Below are 24,470 nucleotides of genomic sequence, written 5' to 3'. Positions count from 1 at the left end.
ATATAACGGAAATCCGTTTGCACCTGTCTCAGAGTTGTTAAAAAGATTGTATTTTTCTATGTAGAATTAGCAAAAACTGAATTCTCTGATAGACTATACTGGTTCTAATCCTATACCTAAATGCTTCCCTTTTCGTTTATTGTTGTTAAGCTAGCAACGTTACATTTTTATCGCATGATGTTAAATTTACACTCGAAAATTCATAATGACTGGATTTTAACTTCCCGTAAAAATTTAGTTCACTTAGCCATCGCAAGCCAGCTAGTTTCTTCGTTTGAGAGCTGATCAATGTTTCTGACTAGTTACCCCTGTCTTCATCGGCCATGCTTGCAATGATCAGCTCAAGTGCCAGTTACGGTCTGAAAGCAAGATCGGGCAGGTTCTGAACAGGCTTTTCATGCAGCTGTTAGCTTCGTGCATTAGTGTTCTCCCTCCGAAGAATGACCCATGGTTAATTCGTAACTGATTGTACATGCATTGTAGATGTGCCTGCATATAGCAAAGGTGGGTGTTTTGTAGAGCGAATTAATACATGCGAGTCTGGATGGGGTATAACAGATAGCTGCAAATATGTCAAAATTTTAGCTGTTAGCAGCCGATCGATAAATAACGTGTTTATAACTGATAGGTCTGATCTAATATCTGCAAAATGAGTTAAAATGTTATCCGATAGCTGAGAAATCGCCAACAGTTTAACTAAGATTCCGGTGCTCCCATTCACACCCTCATGCAAGTGTCGTTCATTCTTTAGTCTCGCGCAGTCCACTAAAGTAGGTATCTGCCTGTTGTTGGTAAAATTCTATTTCATTTTTGTTTCCCAATGTTAAACAGCTTCAATTTTTTTAAAAAGCAAAATGAGAAGGTTTCAAAAGATTCAATCAACAAAATAGCTCTAATTATGTTATACACATGCAGGAAATGCGAGAAAATACCTTGGAAAGTTGAGCTTCTCTGTTACCACTCGGTCAAACAGCTCCCAAAGTCAATTACCGTACCTTGTGTTTCGCGTTGTTTAAGGCAGTGGAAATAAATATGTCTATCTCAGTGCATTTTAATTTACTACGTATTCAATTAAGTAAACAGTCAGCAAGGCGCAACAGATGTTTCTTGGTAGAAATTAAAATAGAAAATTCATTTTAATGGCATGTCAGATATCGTTCAGTTCAACTTGAGCAATCTAGCTTGCTTCAAGTCTAATCTACAGCAACCAACGAAAAAGGGTATCGCCTTGGAGTGTTTCAATCTTGATTAATACATTCTGTTAAGCCCAGCAGAGATGGTGTACACCTGCAGACCAAGAGGCCGGAAGATTATTTAAAGCATTTACAGCTTCGGTGAAACTTTAAGTGGCGCTATACTTCTATTGATATAGGGGAAAAAAACCCTCCCTAATCAATCCTGATTTGGGTTTTTAAAACTCGCAATATTCAGTCTAAGTAATGCACACATTTTCCTCCTGGAAGCCCTAGCCTCGATCAACCCGATTGTTTTGTGATGTCATCGTTTTCCGTTCTTGTGGAGCATTAAAAGTTCTTGCCTGGGGCATAAAAGGAAAAATGGCGGCAATCATTTATCATTTAAAATTACCAGTCTTATGTCAACGATGGAAGACAAAACAACGACCACATGGTTGGCCTGTCGGCTCTAGTACATATTGCCCAGGCTCCCTCCTAAAGAGCGGAGGTGGGAAAGAGAGATAAATTCCGCGTTGTGATCGGCAATCCGGGCAAGGTAGGCCTATGTAACCCTCTATAAAAGAAAGGAACCTTCCTGTCCTGCACTTATGTGCCAGTTTTTTTGGCATTTTTTGCGCCAAAACAGTAATGGGCATTTCAGACTCGAAAAGATGGTTTTTCTAGAAAATTTTCAACCCTTATTTTTGGTGTCACGGTTGACGTTTACTCGGAGGGGGGGGGGGGAACCTTATTCAAAAACTCTACAAAGAACATACTTCTACAAAATATCACCTTTAATTTAACAGGTAACAACAATAATAACAAAAGGATCGGGTTTAAATTGTCAATGCCGAATAAGTTCAGTTCTAGAGTGCAGTTGTTGTAGAGTCAGGGTTACGGCGCGAAAGCGCTCATTAGACAAAGGATGGAAACAGATTTGCCTCCGGTAAATTTTATTCTCTAGTCGTTCCAGGTAGAAGGGAAGACCGTAGAGTCTGAGAAGAGCTTCTGAAGTATTTCAAAACCGAATCGAGTTGCTTTAGTAATGTTTAAGTGACTTAAGTAAGAACAAGAGAGGATGAGGGGTAAGAGAGTTCATTTCCCATATAAACCTTATTCACAAGGTTGATCCCTCTCAAGCTGTTTTTGGATATGGTACCCAGTTCTTCAACGGATAATGTTATCACGCGCGATTCGTAAATAGAGGATGATAATGCGAGTAAAGTCGCTTGAACTGTCCACGCGAACAAAGTCCGCCCCAGGATTACGATATTCAGAGAGGAGGCCACATCTCAAGTTCGTGCGGGTCGTCTATCCTGGTCGAATTGGAATTTGGAGTGTTGGTTTTTGTGGAGGGAGGAAAACCAGAAAACCCGGAGAAAAACCCTCGGAGCAAGGCGAGAACCAACAAAAACTCAACCCACAATATGGCACCGGACCACATAGGATTGGCTATTTTCAGACCTTCTTGGGATTTCGGAAACCGGGAACGACCTAAAAAGAGAGGGATAACCTTGGGATCAAGTCGAATAATCTCGCCCTTCATCCTCTCTTAGTAAACAGGAAGACCAGGCTAAGCCTAAAAACAAACATTTGAAAAAAATCACGGACATCAACCGTAAAAATCTCGCACATTGGTCGTGAGAACAATACAATCAGGATATGTTGGTCAAACAAGGAGCTAACTTAGCAGTAACGTGGTCAACACTTCAGAATTCAACCAGGTTATGAAGTTTTAAAAAACTCGAATACTCAAGGTGCAATGATGTAAACAGGTCTGCTACCAGCAACTTTGCTGACTGGTACTTGGACCTTCTTTCAGGTACAGTCGACTCAGTCAAGTACACCATGTCAATCAAAAGTGTTTCTGGCGTGCTCACATTGGTTATACTGAATCCGAGATATCCGTCGTGAAACACAAGGCAGCAAAATGGCTCAACATTGAGTGTAGCATCTGTGTGCATGGTAGTTCATTTATGAAGTTTCTCGCTCCCTCAGAATGCTCCATTTTTATGACGATTATTGATTAGTGCCATCCAAACGGTCTTTCTTTACGGCAGCCTGATAAAGCTTTGGTTACTCCCTTTTTCTTTTCATCACTCTCCAAGGATTTTAACAGTCGCCTCGTCTTATGAACATGATGAATCATTCCTTGGTGCCCCCCTATAGAATATTAAGGTCATGTGAGAAACTTGAATGGACATTTTCTTACTTCAAGATCTAGTGTTATTTGGCGCTTATAATTCATCTTTATGTTATCTTGTCTTCCTCCATACATTTATGTTATGAGGTAAGTACAATTTTATTTAGTTTTTCAAAACATTTTTATAGATCTTTTACGACGCCTGGTTGTTATTGTACCTCTTACTTTAAGACCTAATTTTTATCTCAAGTTGATTTTAGAAAAAAACGTTCTTGAAAAGACGAGGGAAGCGTCAACGCATTTGCCGATGATGGAATCAAATAAAACGGACTAAGTTCTACTGATAAGAGGTAACTTTTAGAAGTCTGAATACAGCGATGTTATTAACTTGGAAAAAGGTTGGAAAAGGCTAGACATAAGGAGTATTTTTAATTGGTTAATTTATGAACTGTTGACATATACCATCAGCTTTCAAAATCCATCCGTTCAGGCGGTAAATGCAGCCATGGTAGCAGAAAATTACAAAGTATCTCAGCAGCATCAAGAAGATTCCTTCAACATTCTTTCTAAGATTTAGTCAAGAGTACACTTGCCTCAAACCAGAGTCGTATACAAGATATATTACAAATTGTTCAGAGTTAGAGGATAGTAAGCACACCTGTGGCAGGTGATCATGTGCAGAATGCCAATGCTGTAATAACTCTTCTCGGTTACTCCATGTCTGCATACAGTTTGGACATATGAACCCCTGACAGGACAAGCACCTTACACTGATTAGCGTTAGATGTCAGTACTGCTTAGTATACATTCTATGAGTGGTCAATGGTTAGATGTACAAAAATGACGCTAATATAAGCTCTTAAGATTTATATTAATAATTTATATTATCACTAATATATGATTTTAAGATTTATGTAAGTAAAGGTGATGTAACAAGACATGTCTCTAGCATGTCTTTTGAAGGAAGGATTGAGCCATTGAGCGACAATGTTTTTAAACTGTTATTCTTTATGGAAGATAGATCACATCTGTTACTGGAACTGTTTGTTCATAAATATTTAGCAGAGGAAGTTTGGGACAAAAAAAGTTACCTGTAAATTTTCACAAAATAATAATTCAGAAGTTCAATGTATAATGTAACGTTATTTATCATTCCTAGGTTTATTTTACATGACCACTTCTGACGGTGTTTATGTCTGATTTGTACTTATCAGTTAATTTTAAACTGAATAAATTCTTGCTAAGTAGTTGGTAATTAGCATAACGTACAAATCTAAAGATCAACCATGCATTTATACATACACACCTTAGCAATCAGTTTTTAGGCTTCATCACGTTTACATTAACAAGAAATTAGCAATCATGCAGGTTAACAGGAATTCTGATTCTATGTCTATTGATATTTACACTGACATACATGTTTATTTCCTAAATAATGTTATGTAGACAAAAGACGTCCCCCTCAATTATAACTACATTTGAGAAATTTTCAAATCTAAAGGCCCAGTTCAGACGTTGTGCTTCTGCCTTGCTGAACTAAATTCAGGAATTAAGTTCAACAAAACCACGACAGAACAACGCTGGCACCTATATCAAATTTTTGAATTAAGTTCCGCTAGCAGTTAAGTTTGACAGGCTCTGCCGAGCTACACGACTCTGTCACGGCAGCGATTCTGCTGTGCCAAGCAAAATTCATAAATTATATTTTATTTAATGTATTGTGGGGGCATGGTGGCCTCATGGTTAGTGCACTCGTCCTTGGATCGAGTGGTCTGGGTTCGAGCCCTGGCCAGGGACACTGTGTTGTGTTCTTGGGCAAGACACTTAACTTTCACAGTGCCTCTCTCCACCCAGGAGTATAAATTGGTACTGGCGAGTTGTTGGGGAAACCTAACAAATTGCGGGGGAGTGATCTGCGATGGACTAGCATCCTGTCCAGAGGGAGTAAAAATACTCCTAGTCGCTTCATGCTACAGAAACCGGGATAAGCTCCGGCAGCCATGAGCCAGTTGGCGCCAAGGCTTCACACTAATGTATTTCAGTGGGATTGTGTTTTCGCGGGGAGTTAAGAGGAGAATAGTTACGTAGCTTCAGTAAATTTTGAACTTGGTATCACTCTGGCACGACGTCGGAATCAGAGTTGTGTTTCTGCCGTGCTAAAGTCGAGCCTTATTAAATTATTAAGTTTGGCATGACAGAAGCGGGACGTCTGAACTGGGCCTAACTGGTTCTCAACACACCCTATTTTCACCAAAATAATTGTAGCACAGGCATCTAAGTTGTTCAATAACAAGGTGCTCAGTAACAAAATGCATGTGCCAAACACACATTATTTGGACCATTCCCTCTTGTGACTGAATACTCCTTCTTTATGTTCCCAAAACCTTTCAGAAATGGCTTTGTTTTGATAAATTTTGTCACTAAGATTATAAATTGTTGACGGACTTTGCCTTGTGTAAATGCTTTCCTAGATTTTTACGCAATGACTTATGGCGTCATTGCTTAATGCTGGCATACGACATTCCTTTGGATAAATGATGTTGCGCTTATGTCGTGGACGAATTAGCCTGAATCGAAGTGAGGAGAACAGGGAACTAAACCCGTTTCCTTGCAAACGGCCATCTTGATTTTCGGGATCAAGCGAAATCATTTTTCAGCAGCTTGTAGCATCGACAAAGTGTTGGTTAGATTTCCAGTTGTTAAACACAGGTATCAGGACTGGAGTGATTGTTGTATTTTATCCATTGTCTTCTAGTTATGTTTAAGCATCCTTTTGTTTGTTTATTTGCCAATTTTAGACAGAATTTTAGGAATGGCAGTTAAATGTCATTGCTTCTGCATACATTGTGTGCCGTTTATTTTTAAAGTTATGACTTACTGGTACTAGGACTTGGTGTTGTCCAATTCTGTCTTTTACAATCACACTCAAAATCCAACAAATGCAAGACTGTGGTCTAAGAAAACTTTCAAGGAGCCTGAAAGGTTCCTAACATTGAAATCCTGGGTGAACAGCACTTAAGTTTATACGAGAAAAGTAAGTTTTTCCAGTCGCCCGAAGTCAAAAGTTAGTCACCTGGGACACCCAGGTGACTAACTAACACAAGCACAGCCCTGAAATGGAACTCACGCTATGAAGTCTGATTTTATTAATCACTCGACCTATAATAAATTACAGACCTCCACTCAGTCCTAGTATCATTACTGATTAGTATTCTTTGTGCACGCGACATATTAGTGATTGGGCCCATGAATACTTAACTTACTGGTCTCATAAAGGAGTAATACTATCAAACATACCTCCACAGATTTCAGAACCTCTGGTTCATCGTCAAAATCCCCTGCAGCATGCAACATTTTTTGGTCTTTCCTGTTATGAGCATTATCAAACATGTGAATGGAATAAACAGTGTATCAAGTTCACCTTTAATGACTCCCTGCAAGACTGCACCATATTTTATGATGACATATATATATGCCATTGTATAGTGAAGGTAAAACATTTTTGGAAAGGACAAATGTCTGTCCTCTGCCTTGTTCATGGATTCTTTGAGTTCAATTGCAACTTTCCACAGCGTTAATCAACATTTTCTTCAATTTATATCATAGTATACAAAGCATTCAAGTTCCACACAAACCTATCCCAAAGATAAATGTTGTATCTTGGTACTGAGTTAATACATTCAAGACCAAAAACACTCTAAATCAGATTAGAGCAGGTAAGGTGGGTAAAGCCCTGCCCAGTTTCCATAACATAAAGCAACTTCGGGTATTTCTACTCCCCTCTAGATGCTAGCTAGTCTACACTGGGATTACTCTCTGCATTTGATTTGTTAGTACATACCACTTGAATAAAAGTTTATGACCAACAGCAATGATTCTCGTACTCAAAATACCGGTAATTTGTGTTTGTTGATAATCGCTCAGTTTATAGCCAAGTATAAACATTCAATTGAAACTCTTGCAGCATTAGAAATTTTTTTTTTGCAAAAATATTCTGCTACAAGCCGACCCCCCATCTTGTAGAGATTTCACTAGTTCCCAGTTTAATTTGGTGCAAAAATTGATCGGCTTATAGGCGAAGAAATACGGTATTTATACACCTTTGTTTTCAAAAGGGTGCTGTGCAAGTCTTTCCCAGCACAGGAAGCATCAAATGAAGGTTGTGCTCTACACAAGTTTACCTATCTAACTTTCTTCTGTCCAGGTTTTTCTTAGAGGCAATTGCACTTTTGAGACACTCCTGGAAATATACCACAAATAGATTAGCCAACTCTCTGCGGTCTATGTGGTTGCACTGATATCACAGATCATGTAACAGTAAATGTTTAATCCCATTTTATAGTGTTTGAATTTAACTATTTAACTAACAACTAACTAAAAGAAGAACAGTGTCCCCAAGATTCATTTAACAAAAGCAAGGTAGGTGTATGAAAAGGCTAGGGTCAAATTTGAAATACCACAAATTGAGGCCGAAACTGAAATTCTCTAAAGACAAAGTTTATTGGACTCAAAGGCCTCCATGTAGGTCACATTAATCCTGTGATTCTTGTCAATAATGGGGGGTTGAGCACACATCTTTTACAGTACTCTTGGCCACATATCAAGGAAGGATAATTTCCAGGCATTACAAGGAACACTTTCATAAATGTTGGCATAAACTTGAAAAAAAGTTGGGCCAATGCTTTTCAAGTTTATCCTTGTGCATTCAATTTCAATCTCCTTCTGACTTTGCCAATCCATGCCCTTTGTGGCTTTCTTGTGTTTATTTAGAGTTTGTTTACAATTTCAATCTGTTAAATTGTGTTATTTCCGTTAATTCTATCACCAGTTATTAAGAGTTGAAATTGCTTAAAATCGTGTGGTCAGCATCTAGCAGCCCCTTTAAGTATCATAGCTTTCATTATCTAGCATATCATATCTACAGATATTTTGAAAATAAAACAGATATTTTCTACATCTAGATGGATATGTACATACAGTGGGAGTGTAAAAAAGTTTACACTGAGGTGGACAAGAAATATAACATCAAAAAGTGAGCTTGTAAGGTCAGAATAACAGTTATTGGTAAGAACTGTAAGTGTAAATACCTGTATAATGGTGAAATGTGAAATATTTTGCATTGACTGAACAGTCCTAGAAGAATAAGCACAAAAACACACCATTCAATCATTGAATTTGCTTTTAAGTAGGAAATTTGCTTGCAAGGTATTGTAAGTATAGTCATGTTGACTACATTACATTACATGGACTAGCCCTTTTCCCAAATGACTTGAAAATAACAGAATTCTTGTTGTAGCTTAACCTACATTGCAGTTGAAGGTCTAAGGTTTTGAGAGTGTTATGGTATGTACATGTCAGGTCTGTAATACAGGGCTGTAACCAGTAACACCTGTTATAGTAGTGCATACTTGATGGGCCCTCCATCTTACTGATGAACTTGCCTGCTGTTAATACAATACACCCAGAGAGAAATAAGTTTGTTGCAGATGTGAGAATCAAGGTGACTTAAACCTCTATGACAGCCCTACTTTGTAAAGGTACATGTAGATGTAATAAGGTATTACAGAGTTGACCGAGTTTTTCATCTGACATAACAACTCTTGGCTTGAATTGCATGTGCATTGATACATGCCAGTAGTTAAATCATAACATTGTGGGGCAGTGTCAAGTAACAAAGTGATGCTGGCCACCAAGTCCCTAAAGCAGGCACTAACTCAGAGTCCAACATGCAAACCCTTGTCTATAAGTCCTCATTTCCTGCTTAAATATACAGTTATGTTATAACGCAGTGAGACTCTTTGCTTAAGTCACATACAGTTATGTGCATAACAGTAAGGTAATGGCTGCATACTTCAGTGAGTACTCAACATCTTATGATACTCCTTGAACTTTCTTGTGAAGGCTTTGCATCTCAACCTATGTGACATCAACAACAAAAAATACATTTAATGGCTTACATGGTACATGTATATCCCAAACAAAATGGTTTAATTCATGTACATAAGAGTCAAAATTCTTAAAATAATATTTTAAAATGAGTGACATCTTCACCTGGTTGCATTGTACACATGAGGTATTGTGCTATTAAAATTTAGAGCATTATCTGCATGTACTCTGTACATACACACGTCATTCATTTCATACACTGTATCTTTGTTAGCAAGGAGGTATCACCAGTAATCCATTTTATTGCCATGTACTAGTGTCTACACTTTTGTTACAAGGAAAACCACTGATTGGGAATAATGCTATAAATAATTATTACACCGTGTACATGTACGTTTATATTAGAACACGCAGCTGAAGACTTGATTTTGGTTGGTCAAAAGCACTGCAATTGAAGGGGAGCCTGGAAAAAAGCCCCAAGTGACTTCAGATACATTTCTAGATTCTCGTAACAGATTGCCTTGTATTCTGTTGTGAAACAAGGAGAGTTTTACATGTAAGTACAATGTAGTAGTACCTATTACAAATCTAAGTTTTACTGAGTGTAATATAAAGTTGTCAAAACATCATTTGCAAAGAGGATGAGGTAGTGAAAATGAAAAGGGTTTGGAAGGTCTGGAAAAAGGACCTTTAAATTTCTTTCAACAAATTAACATCCTGCCTTCTTGTCAACAAGCTGAGGGAGTGATCTTCTGACATGTTCTTGCATTCTGTACAGCCCAACTGATGGTTCATTTAACATCAGGAGTACCCGTCGGATCCGCTCCGCAAAATATCCGCTCTGCAGACTAAAGTTGAGCTGGCTGGGAATTTTAGCATTAAACAGAATCTTGCTGAGAATTTAGCTTATCGAGAGCTAGCTAGCTGGAAAACTTTTTTTGGTGTTCAAATAGCTTACATTGTGGTTTTACTAATCAGTTCTGGCTGGAAATTACATTCCGGATGCGATCACTGACTGAAGTGTGTCACTTGACACTCTCTGACTGCTTGACCTTTTGTTTGAAAACATGCTTACAATATAATGTTAGTTGTTTATTAAAGTTTTATTTACCAGCAAACAATAGAAGTCTGTTCTGCTGTCATTTATAGTGTGAAATTAGATCGGTTTCTTTTCCCTTGACGCTCCTTTTTCCCACGTTCAGTTGCATGTCTCACCACCGTTGATCCGGTCGCGGAAAATCATCGTCTGTTCTGCTTTCATGTTCTACCTTGAGACAACTGGTATCTGGTGATGACGTTTGTTGGTTCGTGCAGTCTTTTCACATTTTTGCCTGAGGCCCGGTGAGACTCGGGTAACCTCGTAATATTTTGTAACTAAAACATTGTTCCCGTATAATTTTGTGTCCAACGGTCGGTTTCAAGCGCGATCAGATTTTGCCGACCAGTTGTTTGAGGGTTTGGCAGCCAGAGAACTCTGAGGACTCCACTGATAAATTCAAAGGTTCAGGTAAGAACTACTTTGGAGTTGAACTAGCTGAATCACGCTATATATTTAATATTCAGTGATAATGTTTAAGCAATGTGTGCGGGAAAAGCCGGCGCAGGTTTTCAAACTGTATTCGCCACTGTATTGTATTTCAAACCCAACGGAAAGTGCCGCTTCAGTGAAGACAGTGAAAGCAAGAAAAGGCCTAATATGTCTCAGAACTTGGAAGGGTTTTCGAAACTGTCAGTGCATTCATCCACAGTGATCCTACTTCCAAGTGTAATTTCAATTCTGTAATTTTAATGACCAGTAACATCCGATCCCGGTGCTGCAGTCGATCATGACCGCTTTTTAACTCGTCGAACGTTAAAAACACATTTGCCGCGTCTTGGACAAACTGACGAGATATTGAAATGATTATTTTTTCCCGGTGTAAGAAAGTATTGTTTCCATCGGTTTCTTTACTGAAGTCCGATCGTGTTCTTTATATAACTGAAGGCTGATTACCTATTGTTGCCTTTTAGTATCGCCGAAAATTTGCCCTGAAAGAGCTGTTGACCAACACACCTGATTGATCTAGTTCAATGCTAATTGTACTGTACTTTGGGATTTAAAAGGGAATACAAAGGCTTGCCATGTCAAAGGTCAGAAAAGACCAGAAGGCAATCATGTCATTCCAGATTTCGTTCTTTCGGTGTCGATAGCGCCAGGACAATAATGTGTAATTTAATGTGTAATTTAATTTAATGATGGCACAGACAGTGATTTTGTGGTGGAACAATTATCGCGCGGTTCAGTTCATGTAGCTAAGGCAAAGCGCGAAACATGGCACACGAAAAAATAGGGGAGAGGCGTGGCACCAGTTCACACCATTCACTGAATTCACGCTTCTGGGTTATAGTTTGATGACGAAATGAGCGGTAAAAAATTATTCCACAATTATTTTTCTTAAACAGTTAAATCCTTGCTTCTTTGACTTGCCCCAGGGAATGTAATTTTCAACAATGTAACATCAGTTAAAATCTAAGACATTTCATTGAATTCTCTCATGAATGAGCTATTTTTGTGAACATAGTTCTTGATCTAGATCTTACATTGAGGGGCCCGATAGTATCACCAGTTTTGTATATTAATATGTGTCCGTGGCTGTGTGGGTATTTGGATGCATGTGTGTGTGTGTGTGGACGGGGGGAGGACGCCGGTATAAGAGGGATTGTGCAGTATGTTACATTTTCTAAAACATATCATTTTTCAGGTGTAAACTGCGTGAACTATAAGAAGCACAGCTAAAGATGCTGCAAACGTTACCCGATGTCATGGACTGGTACCCAAGAAAAGATGAGCAAATTTGTTGATGAAATCACGAGATTAAGTTTGTGAATCTTTTATGCTGATCGTCCAGTGTATATTTATGACATTACACTGATCTGATTGATACATTTTGTTAACGAGTTAACGAGTAATGATGCTGTTAATAGCAATACTTTTACAGTGAACGGCCTTTAGCATTCCAACAATGCCGGGGTCTTTGCTGCGATACTTTGCACTTAACTGTTTGAAACTTTTACGGTGAACGACCTATAACATCCCAACAATGCCGGGGTCTTTGCTGCGAATGTTTGCACTTAACTGTGTGAAACTTTTACGGTGAACGACCTATAACATCCCAACAATGCCGGGGTCTTTGCTGCGAATGTTTGCACTTAACTGTGAGAAACGTTTACGGTGAACGGCCTGTAACATCCCAACAATGCCGGGGTCTTTGCTGCGAAACTTTGCACTTAACTGTGTGAAACTTTTACGGTGAACGGCCTGTAACATCCCAACAATGCCGGGGTCTTTGCTGCGAAACTTTGCACTTAACTGTGTGAAGCTTTTACGGTGAACGGCCTGTAACATCCCAACAATGCCGGGGTCTTTGCTGCGAAACTTTGCACTTAACTGTGTGAAACTTTTGCGGTGAACGGCCTGTAACATCCCAACAATGCCGGGGTCTTTGCTGCGAAACTTTGCACTTAACTGTGTGAAGCTTTTACGGTGAACGGCCTGTAACATCCCAACAATGCCGGGGTCTTTGCTGCGAATGTTTGCACTTAACTGTGTGAAACTTTTACGGTGAACGGCCTGTAACATCCCAACAATGCCGGGGTCTTTGCTGCGAATGTTTGCACTTAACTGTGTGAAGCTTTTACGGTGAACGGCCTGTAACATCCCAACAATGCCGGGGTCTTTGCTGCGAAACTTTGCACTTAACTGTGTGAAACTTTTACGGTGAACGGCCTGTAACATCCCAACAATGCCGGGGTCTTTGCTGCGAATGTTTGCACTTAACTGTGTGAAACTTTTACGGTGAACGGCCTGTAACATCCCAACAATGCCGGGGTCTTTGCTGCGAAACTTTGCACTTAACTGTGTGAAACTTTTACGGTGAACGGCCTATAACATCCCAACAATGCCGGGGTCTTTGCTGCGAATGTTTGCACTTAACTGTGTGAAGCTTTTACGGTGAACGGCCTGTAACATCCCAACAATGCCGGGGTCTTTGCTGCGAATGTTTGCACTGAACTGTGTGAAACTTTTACGGTGAACGGCCTATAACATCCCAACAATGCCGGGGTCTTTGCTGCGAATGTTTGCACTTAACTGTGTGAAGCTTTTACGGTGAACGGCCTGTAACATCCCAACAATGCCGGGGTCTTTGCTGCGAATGTTTGCACTGAACTGTGTGAAACTTTTACGGTGAGCGGCCTGTAACATCCCAACAATGCCGGGGTCTTTGCTGCGAAACTTTGCACTTAACTGTGTGAAGCTTTTACGGTGAACGGCCTGTAACATCCCAACAATGCCGGGGTCTTTGCTGCGAAACTTTGCACTTAACTGTGTGAAACTTTTACGGTGAACGGCCTATAACATCCCAACAATGCCGGGGTCTTTGCTGCGAAACTTTGCACTTAACTGTGTGAAGCTTTTACGGTGAACGGCCTGTAACATCCCAACAATGCCGGGGTCTTTGCTGCGAAACTTTGCACTTAACTGTGTGAAACTTTTACGGTGAACGGCCTGTAACATCCCAACAATGCCGGGGTCTTTGCTGCGAAACTTTGCACTTAACTGTGTGAAACTTTTACGGTGAACGGCCTGTAACATCCCAACAATGCCGGGGTCTTTGCTGCGAAACTTTGCACTTAACTGTGTGAAACTTTTACGGTGAACGGCCTATAACATCCCAACAATGCCGGGGTCTTTGCTGCGAAACTTTGCACTTAACTGTGTGAAGCTTTTACGGTGAACGGCCTGTAACATCCCAACAATGCCGGGGTCTTTGCTGCGAAACTTTGCACTTAACTGTGTGAAACTTTTACGGTGAACGGCCTATAACATCCCAACAATGCCGGGGTCTTTGCTGCGAAACTTTGCACTTAACTGTGTGAAGCTTTTACGGTGAACGGCCTGTAACATCCCAACAATGCCGGGGTCTTTGCTGCGAAACTTTGCACTTAACTGTGTGAAACTTTTACGGTGAACGGCCTATAACATCCCAACAATGCCGGGGTCTTTGCTGCGAAACTTTGCACTTAACTGTGTGAAACTTTTACGGTGAACGGCCTATAACATCCTAACAATGCTGGGGTCTTTGCTGTGAAACTTTGCACTTAACTGTGTCAAACTTTTACGGTGAACGGCTTTAAACATCCCGTCAATGGGTATTTATGAAATTTTTACGGTAAACTACCTCTAAGAATGTGTGTCTTTGGTTGTTTAGCTTTCAAGTTAAATTAATTTTGTGAAAGTTGTTTTGACAGTGCTTTGCAGTCTTGGGTAAGGCATGGATCAGTGACATGGACTGAGATGGATCACCAACATTCAAGGTATGAATTATCAAGATTTTTTTTACTCATTTTATGATAAAGATTCTAATGTGGTTTATACACTTTTATCTCGCAATTCCAGAGTGGGAAGCTCAGAGAAGACAGTTGTCCAAAGAAAAAGAAAAACACGTTTTTCAATACTTTTGAGGTAAACATGGTGTTACTAATCAGCACTAAACCAGCTCCCTTTGGTTGTTTTAAGGAGCTGGCATAACCTTTTATTTTTCAAAAAAATCATTAGAAATAATTGTAAACTACTAAATCGGGGTAAACATATAAAGTGTGTTGCTGTTGTTGAAATTACAATCATTATTGGGCTAGCAATGTAGAAGTAAACCGATATGTAGTAGTAAAGGACTTCAATATTATTTTTTGTTCATTTCCCTTACAGCGTTATATAGAAGTAATTTTGCACCAGGCATTTCTTTGGTGAAAGCAAGTTTGATCTGAATGTCTAAAAGGATTAGAGGGATCTTATTTTAAACATAAGTGTGAATCGTTTTAGATGTCAGAACGCAAAGTGCCAAACTGTCACACGTATGCTGAACCTGGAAGACATCTGAAGTATCGGAAAACAACGTGCTGGGAGACACCTTGTCCGATCCGCTTAAGACATAAATGGTAAGTTGTATTGTTTTTAAGTGATAACATATCAAAGTGTAGATTTTGCTTATAGCGGCAAAAATAACCACATATTGCTAATTTATCTCTAATAATAGTCAACAGACAATAGGCTGTTGAATAAAGGTCCTAAACAATGCGTTTGTTTTTAATCTAAGTCAAAACGCTGGCCAGAACATTTTTTCGCCTATAATTGCCTTGCTGGCATTTGCAATGTTACCCTTTACTGCTGGCTGGCTACTTGGCTAATTGCCATTTTTCTAGCTCGGTATTCAAAATTTTCATTATGTCTGGCTGGGAGTTTTATGAAATAAAGTCGATCTTGCTAGCAGTGAAGAGCGGATATTTTTTTCCCAGGAAAGTTGCTTATTAATGGTAATTGACGTGGGAGCACAGAATCAGTGCTTGAGAAGTCACATATTAAATTTCCAGTTAAAGTGTCGTTGGGTACTCCTGTAACATTGTGTGAATGTTCTCCAGAAACTTTTCTGTAACTGAGGTATAATGATACAGACACATTTAAGCAAAAGAGGTTAACCTGAACCTGATACAAGCTCCAAGTTCTCCTAACAGCAGTTCAACCAACATGTAAAGACCAGTTACTGGATATCAACAATACATTTGTATGTTTAAAAACCTTCCACTCAATCCGTTGTAAGGAAACATAAGCACAAGCCTAAGGTTTTCTAATGTATTCGTAAATAATTCAAAGCCATTTACTAAAGGCGATCAGTCAGCAACCTTCAATACACAAGTTGGATGCTCTATCACTGTGGCAAGACTTCATTCAAATGCGTCCAACTTCATTAAATTTAGTAGGTGTCACCCACTAGCAATCATCTTTCACATTTTGCTACCAAGCTTGACAAATAGCACAATATTGTTTTCCATACCATACATGTACCTTGGTATTCGTGTATCAATCATCAGTAGATGTGTATACTGGGCATTGTGAGAGATTCAGCAGCCTAATGGTTTATGCTGGACTCTGGCTTCAGAGGTCCAACATAGTTTCTTGCCTTGTCTAGAGAATTTATGTTGAGTTTATTGGCAAGTTATATACTCTAACAGTGCTTCTCGGCAACTTGCTAGGGGTTACACATGTATACATGTACACATGTATGATGGAGTAGCCCCCCTTCCATAGGATTATGTACCCGTTGTGCACAGTAATTCTCCTGGTAGCTTTAAGCTATGCAGTAGAAACTGGGGATGCGCTGTAATAATTATAAGTACCAGTATTCTCTACTCTCCCTTCTCTCTTAAGGTTACTTCCCACCTTCGCGGGTGTCCTTCGGGAAAAAAATTGTACGCGCGCCAGTTTCAATAAAACTCCAACAAACTATATATCATAAGAAAGCTTAATAAATGTACTTTACGAAAAAAAATACAATTTTAGCAATGTTTTCTTTTAGGAAGTGTCAGGAGGCGGTAAGGCGTGAAACGACCGAGGCTTCTTCTATTGAATTTATCGGGTATCGGATTCCGCAGTACGAGCAAAATGGCCGCACAGTCTTATCCACAAGCCATCAATCAACAAAAGTGTGTCGGGCTTTTTCGATATTCTGATTGGTTGTCTAGATATCCACTTCTAAAGTTGGAGTAGCTAAAAACATGCGAGACGTGTTGCGCAAATGGACGCCACGGGAAAAATGTGTTAAATATCAAAATTTCCCGACACACTTTGGTTTGTCATTATTTCTGGAATGTTCTGGCGAAATTTCACGAAAATCCGTCAAATCTGCATACCCTATAAATTCGCTCAAAGTGGATGTACTCCTCCAAAAATCAAATGCGAGATTTTAGGTTGTAAAGGTTTGTAAACAACTCGTGCCACGCCCGGAGATTATCACGCCTAATGAAACCGCAAACCAATGGAACAACAGGACCTCCTAGGGTCTATGACAACAGATCAAGATTTCCCGGGAAAAGCATCGCATTGCAACATGCTCTTTTATCTTGCTCAGTGGAGTTCAATTCAGGATGGTGACGTAATATAATAGGCAAAGACGCTAAAGGCAAAGGCAAAGGCAAAACCCGCGCCAAAAAGGTTTAAGGCGGAAAATGTGCCGCTGAAAAACAAGACGTTAAGGAATCGACGGACAGCTTAAAAAATACCCTTATTGCTGAAATGAGTTTCCTTGGGTGGGTTTCATTTTCTTCATCACTTCCGCCAGATTCCGACGAAGAATCTTGTTTGCAGCCTGCACTGACGTTGACTTTGATTTTTAAGCTACTTGCTCCAAGGATATTCGAACGTTCCGGATCTTCAGCAGATGTCGAGATTGTCGAAGGCGTTTGGCCAAACCAACAGCCTTTGTCGCTTTCGGCAAGGTTTTCTTTTCTTTCCTTGACAATGTGGAGCTTTTCCTTTCTTCTTTGGGCCGGTTTTTTTCGTGTTCTTTACCCAAGGACTTTTTTCTGCTTTTGATTTTTCCATAGGAGTTAGCGTAGAGTTTCCACGTGGGAATTTTTGTCAAGTGCGTGATGTAAATAAAAATATGCAAATGACATGAAATTCGAGCAGTGAGCGTTTGCCGCGAAAATTTCCCCTGGGTTCTCGCCCGTTGACAAGATTGTGACACCTTCCTAGTTTATTAACTTTATTTGAAAATACGTTTTTTCTAAATAACTCGGCCGCTTTTTGAGATTTTTAATGTTTTTCTTTTGGAAACACTGGATAAAATGACGAACTTAAATTTTGTCCAATAAAAGAAAAAACGATTTTTTTGGCCTCTGAAGGTGGGAAGTAACCTTAACTCCATGATGGGTAAGTTAGCTTGGGAAATTATGAATGAATATTGTTGCAGGATAACTTGTTCAAAAGATCCTTGGATGACCAACAAAGTATTAAAAGCTGACGTACCTCTCCTTAATTTGTACTCTGTTTCTTGATTGCTGAACTCCAAACTACCCATGTCTACTGTAAATTGAAACACCCCATTAACATCACCATTCTACCCAATGAATATTTCATGTCTAGAGATGTATACAAAAGAAAACTTGACACATTTGGAATAGCACCCAAAGCTCTCACAGGAAATAGGCAAGCAACGTCTGAGGCCAAACCATGGATGCTGGAAACCTTCAGCTACTGCTGACAAGTTCTCCTGTTCTCCAGGACATAATACCGTACCTTTCTCAACACCACCAAAAACTATATTTTACCAAGAGACTATGATCAGTCTTATGATTTTACATATTCAGCACAAAAAGAAGGTGTTTTTAGTTTATCACATCTGAGTTTCCATGTCCCCACTTCCTCAAGATCCCACGTCCTTGTGTCCATGTCCCCAAGTTCCACGTACCCGCGGAGTCCACGTCCCTAAGTCTGACGTCCCAGAATCCAATAGCCACGTCCCCGTCCCCATGTCCCTGTCCCACTCTTAGTCACGGCCCCAAAGGTATATCCCAGAGGTACATGCAGTGAAGCTTATTAAGGTTACAGTATACCTTCAGGGGTGTCTCACGCGCAAGCGATGTAGCACGTGTAGTTTAAGCTGTAGATACCTAAACCCCTATATCAAATTAAAGCTTATGGAGCTGGCTATCAAACTATACCAAGAACTTTGAAAGAAAATGAATTGTCGAATTTTTCACGACCACTAAATGCGAGCACCCGAATCACCTTTCGAAAGCTACAAGTCAAAGCGAATTTCGTTTTTCGCCAATTTAATTTTTTCCTCGGTTTCAGGGCCCAAAGCGCTTAAAAAGCGTGTCTACGTTTTGGCATATTCAATTGCAGTAAAAAGTTACAGAACATTTTCGAAATAGGATTAAAAAAATGTGGAGTGATCGTACAAAAATCGCTCTCGAAGAAAAAGTATCTCGAAATTAACAATTCCCAGACACACTTTTGTAGTTTATATGTTAAACTAGCCACTGTCCAAATTTAAGACCAATTGAACAAAATCCCTTTGAGTTATAACTCTTTAAAGTGTCTACTTCAAGTGAAAAAATTTATTCGAGAAAACAGCGCTAAGAAAAATTTTATGCTTCGCAAACAAACTCCGCCCACAAACGCCTTCAACTGGGTTCTCAGATAATTAAGCCAACCAGTGCAGGGAAAGTTTACTACCGTTAACCTCCTGGTGAAATTTACGCGCAAATCGCTAAAAAACTCTTGTGTTTAGCAATGCGCTCAAGGAACCGAAGGCAGAGAGATAATTTTTCTGTAGCTCGGTTTTTCTTGAAGCTGGTCTGGCAAAATGGGGAAGTCTAAAAAGGATACGAACGCTAGAGTGGCTGAGCGAAGGAAACAAACAAAAGAAAGCGCAGAGAGCAACTGTGTGTGGGCAACTGTGCATGGATAATATTTCAAATGGTCTCAATGAGTCCGACGATTCGTCGATATCAGACTCGCTGTTTTCGCTTTTTCGAACTGGTCCATGGTTTAAACGTGGTTTATGTTTACTTATAACTTAATAGAGACACGCCTAATACCAAAAATGCTGGGTAGTCAGAACAACAATGCTGATCAACTGAGTAGTCAATTCGTGACATCCATATAGGTAATTCCCGCGAAAATCGTCTCGGTCAATTGCATACGCGCCATAGGGCTGTCAATCAAGAGGTAAACTTTTACTTCCGGTGAAAACGTAAAACCGCCATTTCTCCGCCAACATTTAGCCTTTTTCAAAATTTTTTTTCAGAAATTAGAGATTATTCTTCGACCACTATTTTGACCCCAAAATCCAAATTTGAAGAAAATTGCCGACCCAAAGGTATACTGTAACCTTAAAGTAGGACGTAACATGTCGATCAAAGTCGATCATCGAAAACGTAGTCGATAAGTCGATAGTACTCGATAGTTGTCGATAATTGTCAATCGACAAATTAAATTTGTCGATCAAAGTCGATAATCACAAGATTTTCAACTGATTATCGATTTTATCGACAAAAATGCAAACAAATGTTTCACTCAGCTACGAAATTCAAGTAACCAAACGAATAATAGCTCCAATGACTTTTTTATGGAAGTGTAAACAGCTGTAAAGTAAATCTGTATGGCAATAAACTTAAATAAAACCCTGAACAACCAAGTGGTCTGTTATTCATTACAGAATAGAATGTTTAAATTACCTCGAGAAATGATCGATTAACAGTTTCAGCTGAACTAAATCACTATCTGCAACATAACTTGAACCAACCTAGTTCCCAGGGTCTCTCTAGGCGGGAGAGATGAGAGATCCTGGGAACTCGAAGTCGTGTTTCTTTGTGGGGACAGAACGGGCCAAAGTTTAGACTAGATGCGGGAAAAAATCGAGGCCAGCAAGGTAATTAAAAAGTAAAGTAAAGTAAATTGACATTTTATTTTCATCAGTGTTTTTACTCAGTTCAACACTTGACAAATACAAGCTGCTACAACTCTCCTCCCTATCCGCTAGGTTGGCTAAATTCACCGGGTTTGTATGCCCCTTGCTTCTCCTTGTGCCTGTGATTGTTGTACCAATCCGCAACCTACGTATGACAGTAAAAATACAGCGAATTACGATTGCTCAGTATCAGAAAATATGAACCCGTGTATAAACCATAAACAGTTAATCTCGCCAGATCTAGCCTTGTTCAGACACAAAACGACGTCAGTCACAGGTACTCAGCAGGACTGTTTATTAAATGTGGTTAAATTCGGGTTAATCAAAATCGGCTGCACACATCAGCACTTAAACATAAGCTGATTTAATAATCTATAATCCCAGATAATCTACAATCGATGGCTGCCATTAAACCTACTTTTAAACCACCATCAACAACACACTGGATTGGTTGTGACTTTCCTGAATGTGGGAGGTGGTTCCACGAGTCATGTCTTGGACTAAAATTCTCATCTGATATTGAAAGGCAAAGATATGCCTTTGTGTGCAAATCGCACGATAACATCAGTTGCCTAGACATGTTTACCGATCGCATAACCGCATCAGTATCCGACATATGTATGCAGGTCGAAGATGAAGAATTAATAGAGGGGTCAGCGACTATAAAAACAGCTAGAAGATCCACATACAACGCCGGAACATCATCAACAGAGCAGCCTATCCCCCCTGAACTACGTGGAGTATGAGGGGAAATTCTACCACATCACAAATTTCCTATCATTGCAACAAGGTAAAGTGTACAACCCCTCCACTTCAAGAATGGCCAGGTGGATGGCCGTGGCAAGAAGTGATTTTTATGAGAAAGTTGAAGCAATTGTAAGTCCGAAAAAGACTACAAATGGACTTTATTTAAGTGACATTTCAGCTTTCTGGGTACCAGGGATCGGTATAAAGTGCGGACAGGTCTTATGCTTGCTGCGTAAGACATCTGCGAAGTCTGCAGTGCCAGTATTCGAATGGAAGAAAGAAAACAATGTAAGAGACAAAGTTTCGGCGTGTTTCAAAGTTCTCTCACACACCAAAAAGGGCAACGGAAAGTGGCTATTGACGGAAACTACTGAAATAATGTGGAGCGAGTGCAATACACACTTAGTGACATTTAATGGTCCTTTGGAAAGAAGGGATTGCCCTTTAGAAGTAAATGCAGAAGCTCTTGAGGCGTTGTTGCTGCAGCTAGAAAAAGCAGAGGAGGAAAGACTTCAAAAGGAAGAGACACTTAAGCTGGAAGCTATGACTGTTCGTTTATTGAAAGAAGTCCTTGATGACTTGAACATAACCTATAGGTCAAACGAAAAAAAAGCTGATCTGATAGAAAAAGTTCATTGTGCTCAAGCAACTTTACATGATGTATCACATGACCACAACATGAGAGGTCACGCCTTTTTCTCTTTTAAGTTCTGGAATACTGGAACTCCGTTTGAAGACTGGTCTCCTTTCGGGAAAAACGCATTGTGTCTTTATTATTTCGATGACCGAAAGGAACGCCTTCTATATCTCTTCTTCCATATACTTTTTCTCTTAGATGCATTCGGAGCATACCTGAAAGTCATCTTTCTACAACAAATTGTTTATTTTATCAGAAATTTTAACGCTGCGTTAAATCAAGTATGCATCATGGCTATTTTAGTTCAGTTACTTCACGTTTGGATAGCACTGGTATCTCTGTGGCTGATCGCCCAGGTCAACTTTATGTCAGTTCTTGGTGAGAAAATTCCTCACATGTTTTCAGAGGAAAACGAATTCCAGACGTAGTTGAATTTGTAAACGCAGTTGTGTACATTACATCACGTTCAGTTATAACAGCTTTTAATCGTTAGGGTGACAATAGGAGCCAAACAGCATACTGGGAAATTAAATTTTAACTAATTGAAGTTTTGCTTTGTTAGATTGATAAGCGTAGGAGTTTAATTAGGTTTAACATCACATATGCATAAATCATTGCTTACAGTGATATCAGCTGCTATAAAACACATACATCAGAAAGTATTTCAGAGATTCCATCTGAAATGATTTACTTAATAAAGTACTTTTGCTGGAAGAAAAGGGTAGTTTCTCTGCGGTTATTGAGGTTTATACGAGCTTTCAATTACAGTACAAAAGCGGTAAAATGAAGTCTTGGCATAGCCATTAAGGAGCTTACGAATCGACGACTTTCAGACGACGGCGCCGTTGGGTCACCTTATAGTCTCGCGTCGTCGTCCTGTAGAAATTTGAATTTACGATTCGCAGTAAAGACGACGACGTTTATGCGCGACCGGCAATTTTGTTTTGTCTCAGGAGCTCGAGAAAAAAAATACTCAAGACAGACCAACAAAATGTGCTAGCATGGCAGAAAAGAAAGCGCAGCTGTACGTCGAGAAAAATTTGGGTTCTAAAAGATTAGGCTGGCTATAAGACCACTCAAAACAACAGAGGAAAAAATCGCCTAGCTCTCTAGTTGAGCTATCTAGTCCTTGTTTCTAACTGTCGACACGAATGCTAAAACCTTTTAGTCCTTTCAAATTCATTGTACACCAAAAAATGTCTTATATTTCAGTGAAGCGTGATTAAAATGAAGGATTTTTCATACAGCAATTTGCTTTTCATTCACACCGTGTCGTGCTTTGACCGCTTTCAGTGTTGGTTGAACTCATAGCGTTCGCCATGGCACTGTAGAAGGTCGTTTCTTGAACGAAAACAGGCAAATAAAATTAAAATCAAACATCAAGGACATGCTCCTAATGTGCTACTTAAATTATCTGGCAAAAATACCCGAAGTATCGAGGGAAAACTTTGAAAACTAACCTCACGGCCTCCTGTTTCCAAGACGCCTGCAAATCGCTCTCACCAACGTCGTCGACCTTGGCGCGAAGCTGGGAAGTGCTCAGAAACGCATGCGCAGTGAGCGTGTCACGCAATCTAACGGCGGCGTCGTGCAAAAGTCGTCGATTCGTAAGCTCCCTAATGCTGCCTTATTAATCTGTCCTCGGCAACTGTACTCTTTCCTCCCACCATACATGGTTTTTTGTTTTTTCGATACTTGTTGATTGAAATCGATCAAATTTATCAAAATCTATCAAAATCAATCATAATCGAACAAAGTCGATAATCACAATAAATTGTGTGATCGACTTTTATCGATTTCCGATATTTGTCGATTGATTAGTATCGACAACGATCGACGATGATCGATTTTTATCGACTATCGAAATTATCGACATGTTACGTCCTGCTTAAAGACAAAATTTCAGTAAAACTGAATAATACGTACTTCATGTACAATACTGTACATCAAATGTCAAGCTACAGATGACCTGTGCATGAATACCAAAAGAAGGTCGCCCAAGTCACCTTTGAATTAGGCTTGATCATCAGCCTCTGTTTAGAGCCAGAACTCCAGATAGCGGTCAAAGTCAAGTACGCTTAGCCTCTGTGCCTTTGATTCTGTTTTGGTCATTAGGGTGACTTTTCCGCCTTATAAACTGACCCCATCATGATTATATTGGTTTTAATTTCTCACCTTGCTTCCCCATATGAACCATCTGACTGTCTAACATGGCTTTTGCAGTGTAAATTTCACTTATACCAGCCATTTAATTACTGAAAACTCGCGGTAACATATACACCGCACCGCCATTAACCTTCACTGTCAAGTTGATTCTTCATGACTATTTGCCCCGAGGTGTCCCGCAACAAGACGAGGCTAGTACCCAGTTTGATTTCTTCACGACCACCCGAAGTTGCCCTAGTGGAGCACCATAGGTAAGAGAATTTGCCAATCATCGAGCCAAACGCTTTGGTTGTCACTTCATTGTCCGTCCGTCCGTAGGTTTTCCGGCTTCTAAATGCCTGTCTTGGCTTAACCTTACATAGCAATCAATCTTAAACGAATTTCTTTAGCATTTTTTTTTTATTCGGCCATCTTTGACATCTTTC

The 24,470-nt window shown here is 39.7% G+C and overlaps 1 pseudogene across 1 annotated transcript; it reads right to left on the bottom strand.

Annotated features, from left to right (window-relative positions):
* Positions 1–1,917: 1,917 nt before the first annotated feature.
* Positions 1,918–24,457, bottom strand: LOC145502571 (BLOC-1-related complex subunit 8 homolog; annotated as a pseudogene). Its single transcript, XR_014051364.1, has 10 exons — positions 24,055–24,457; positions 18,047–18,103; positions 15,645–15,674; positions 9,926–10,008; positions 9,170–9,234; positions 8,406–8,451; positions 7,500–7,558; positions 6,616–6,685; positions 3,977–4,066; positions 1,918–3,338 (listed from the first exon to the last, which is right to left on the bottom strand). The product of XR_014051364.1 is annotated as a BLOC-1-related complex subunit 8 homolog (transcript).
* Between the last annotated feature and the right edge of the window lie 13 nt (positions 24,458–24,470).

The sequence above is a fragment of the Orbicella franksi genome, chromosome 1 (assembly GCF_964199315.1).
Source record: "Orbicella franksi chromosome 1, jaOrbFran1.1, whole genome shotgun sequence".
Lineage (NCBI taxonomy): Eukaryota > Metazoa > Cnidaria > Anthozoa > Scleractinia > Merulinidae > Orbicella > Orbicella franksi.
Note: the sequence above shows the minus strand (reverse complement) of the source record. Positions and strands in the feature narration are given on the sequence as shown.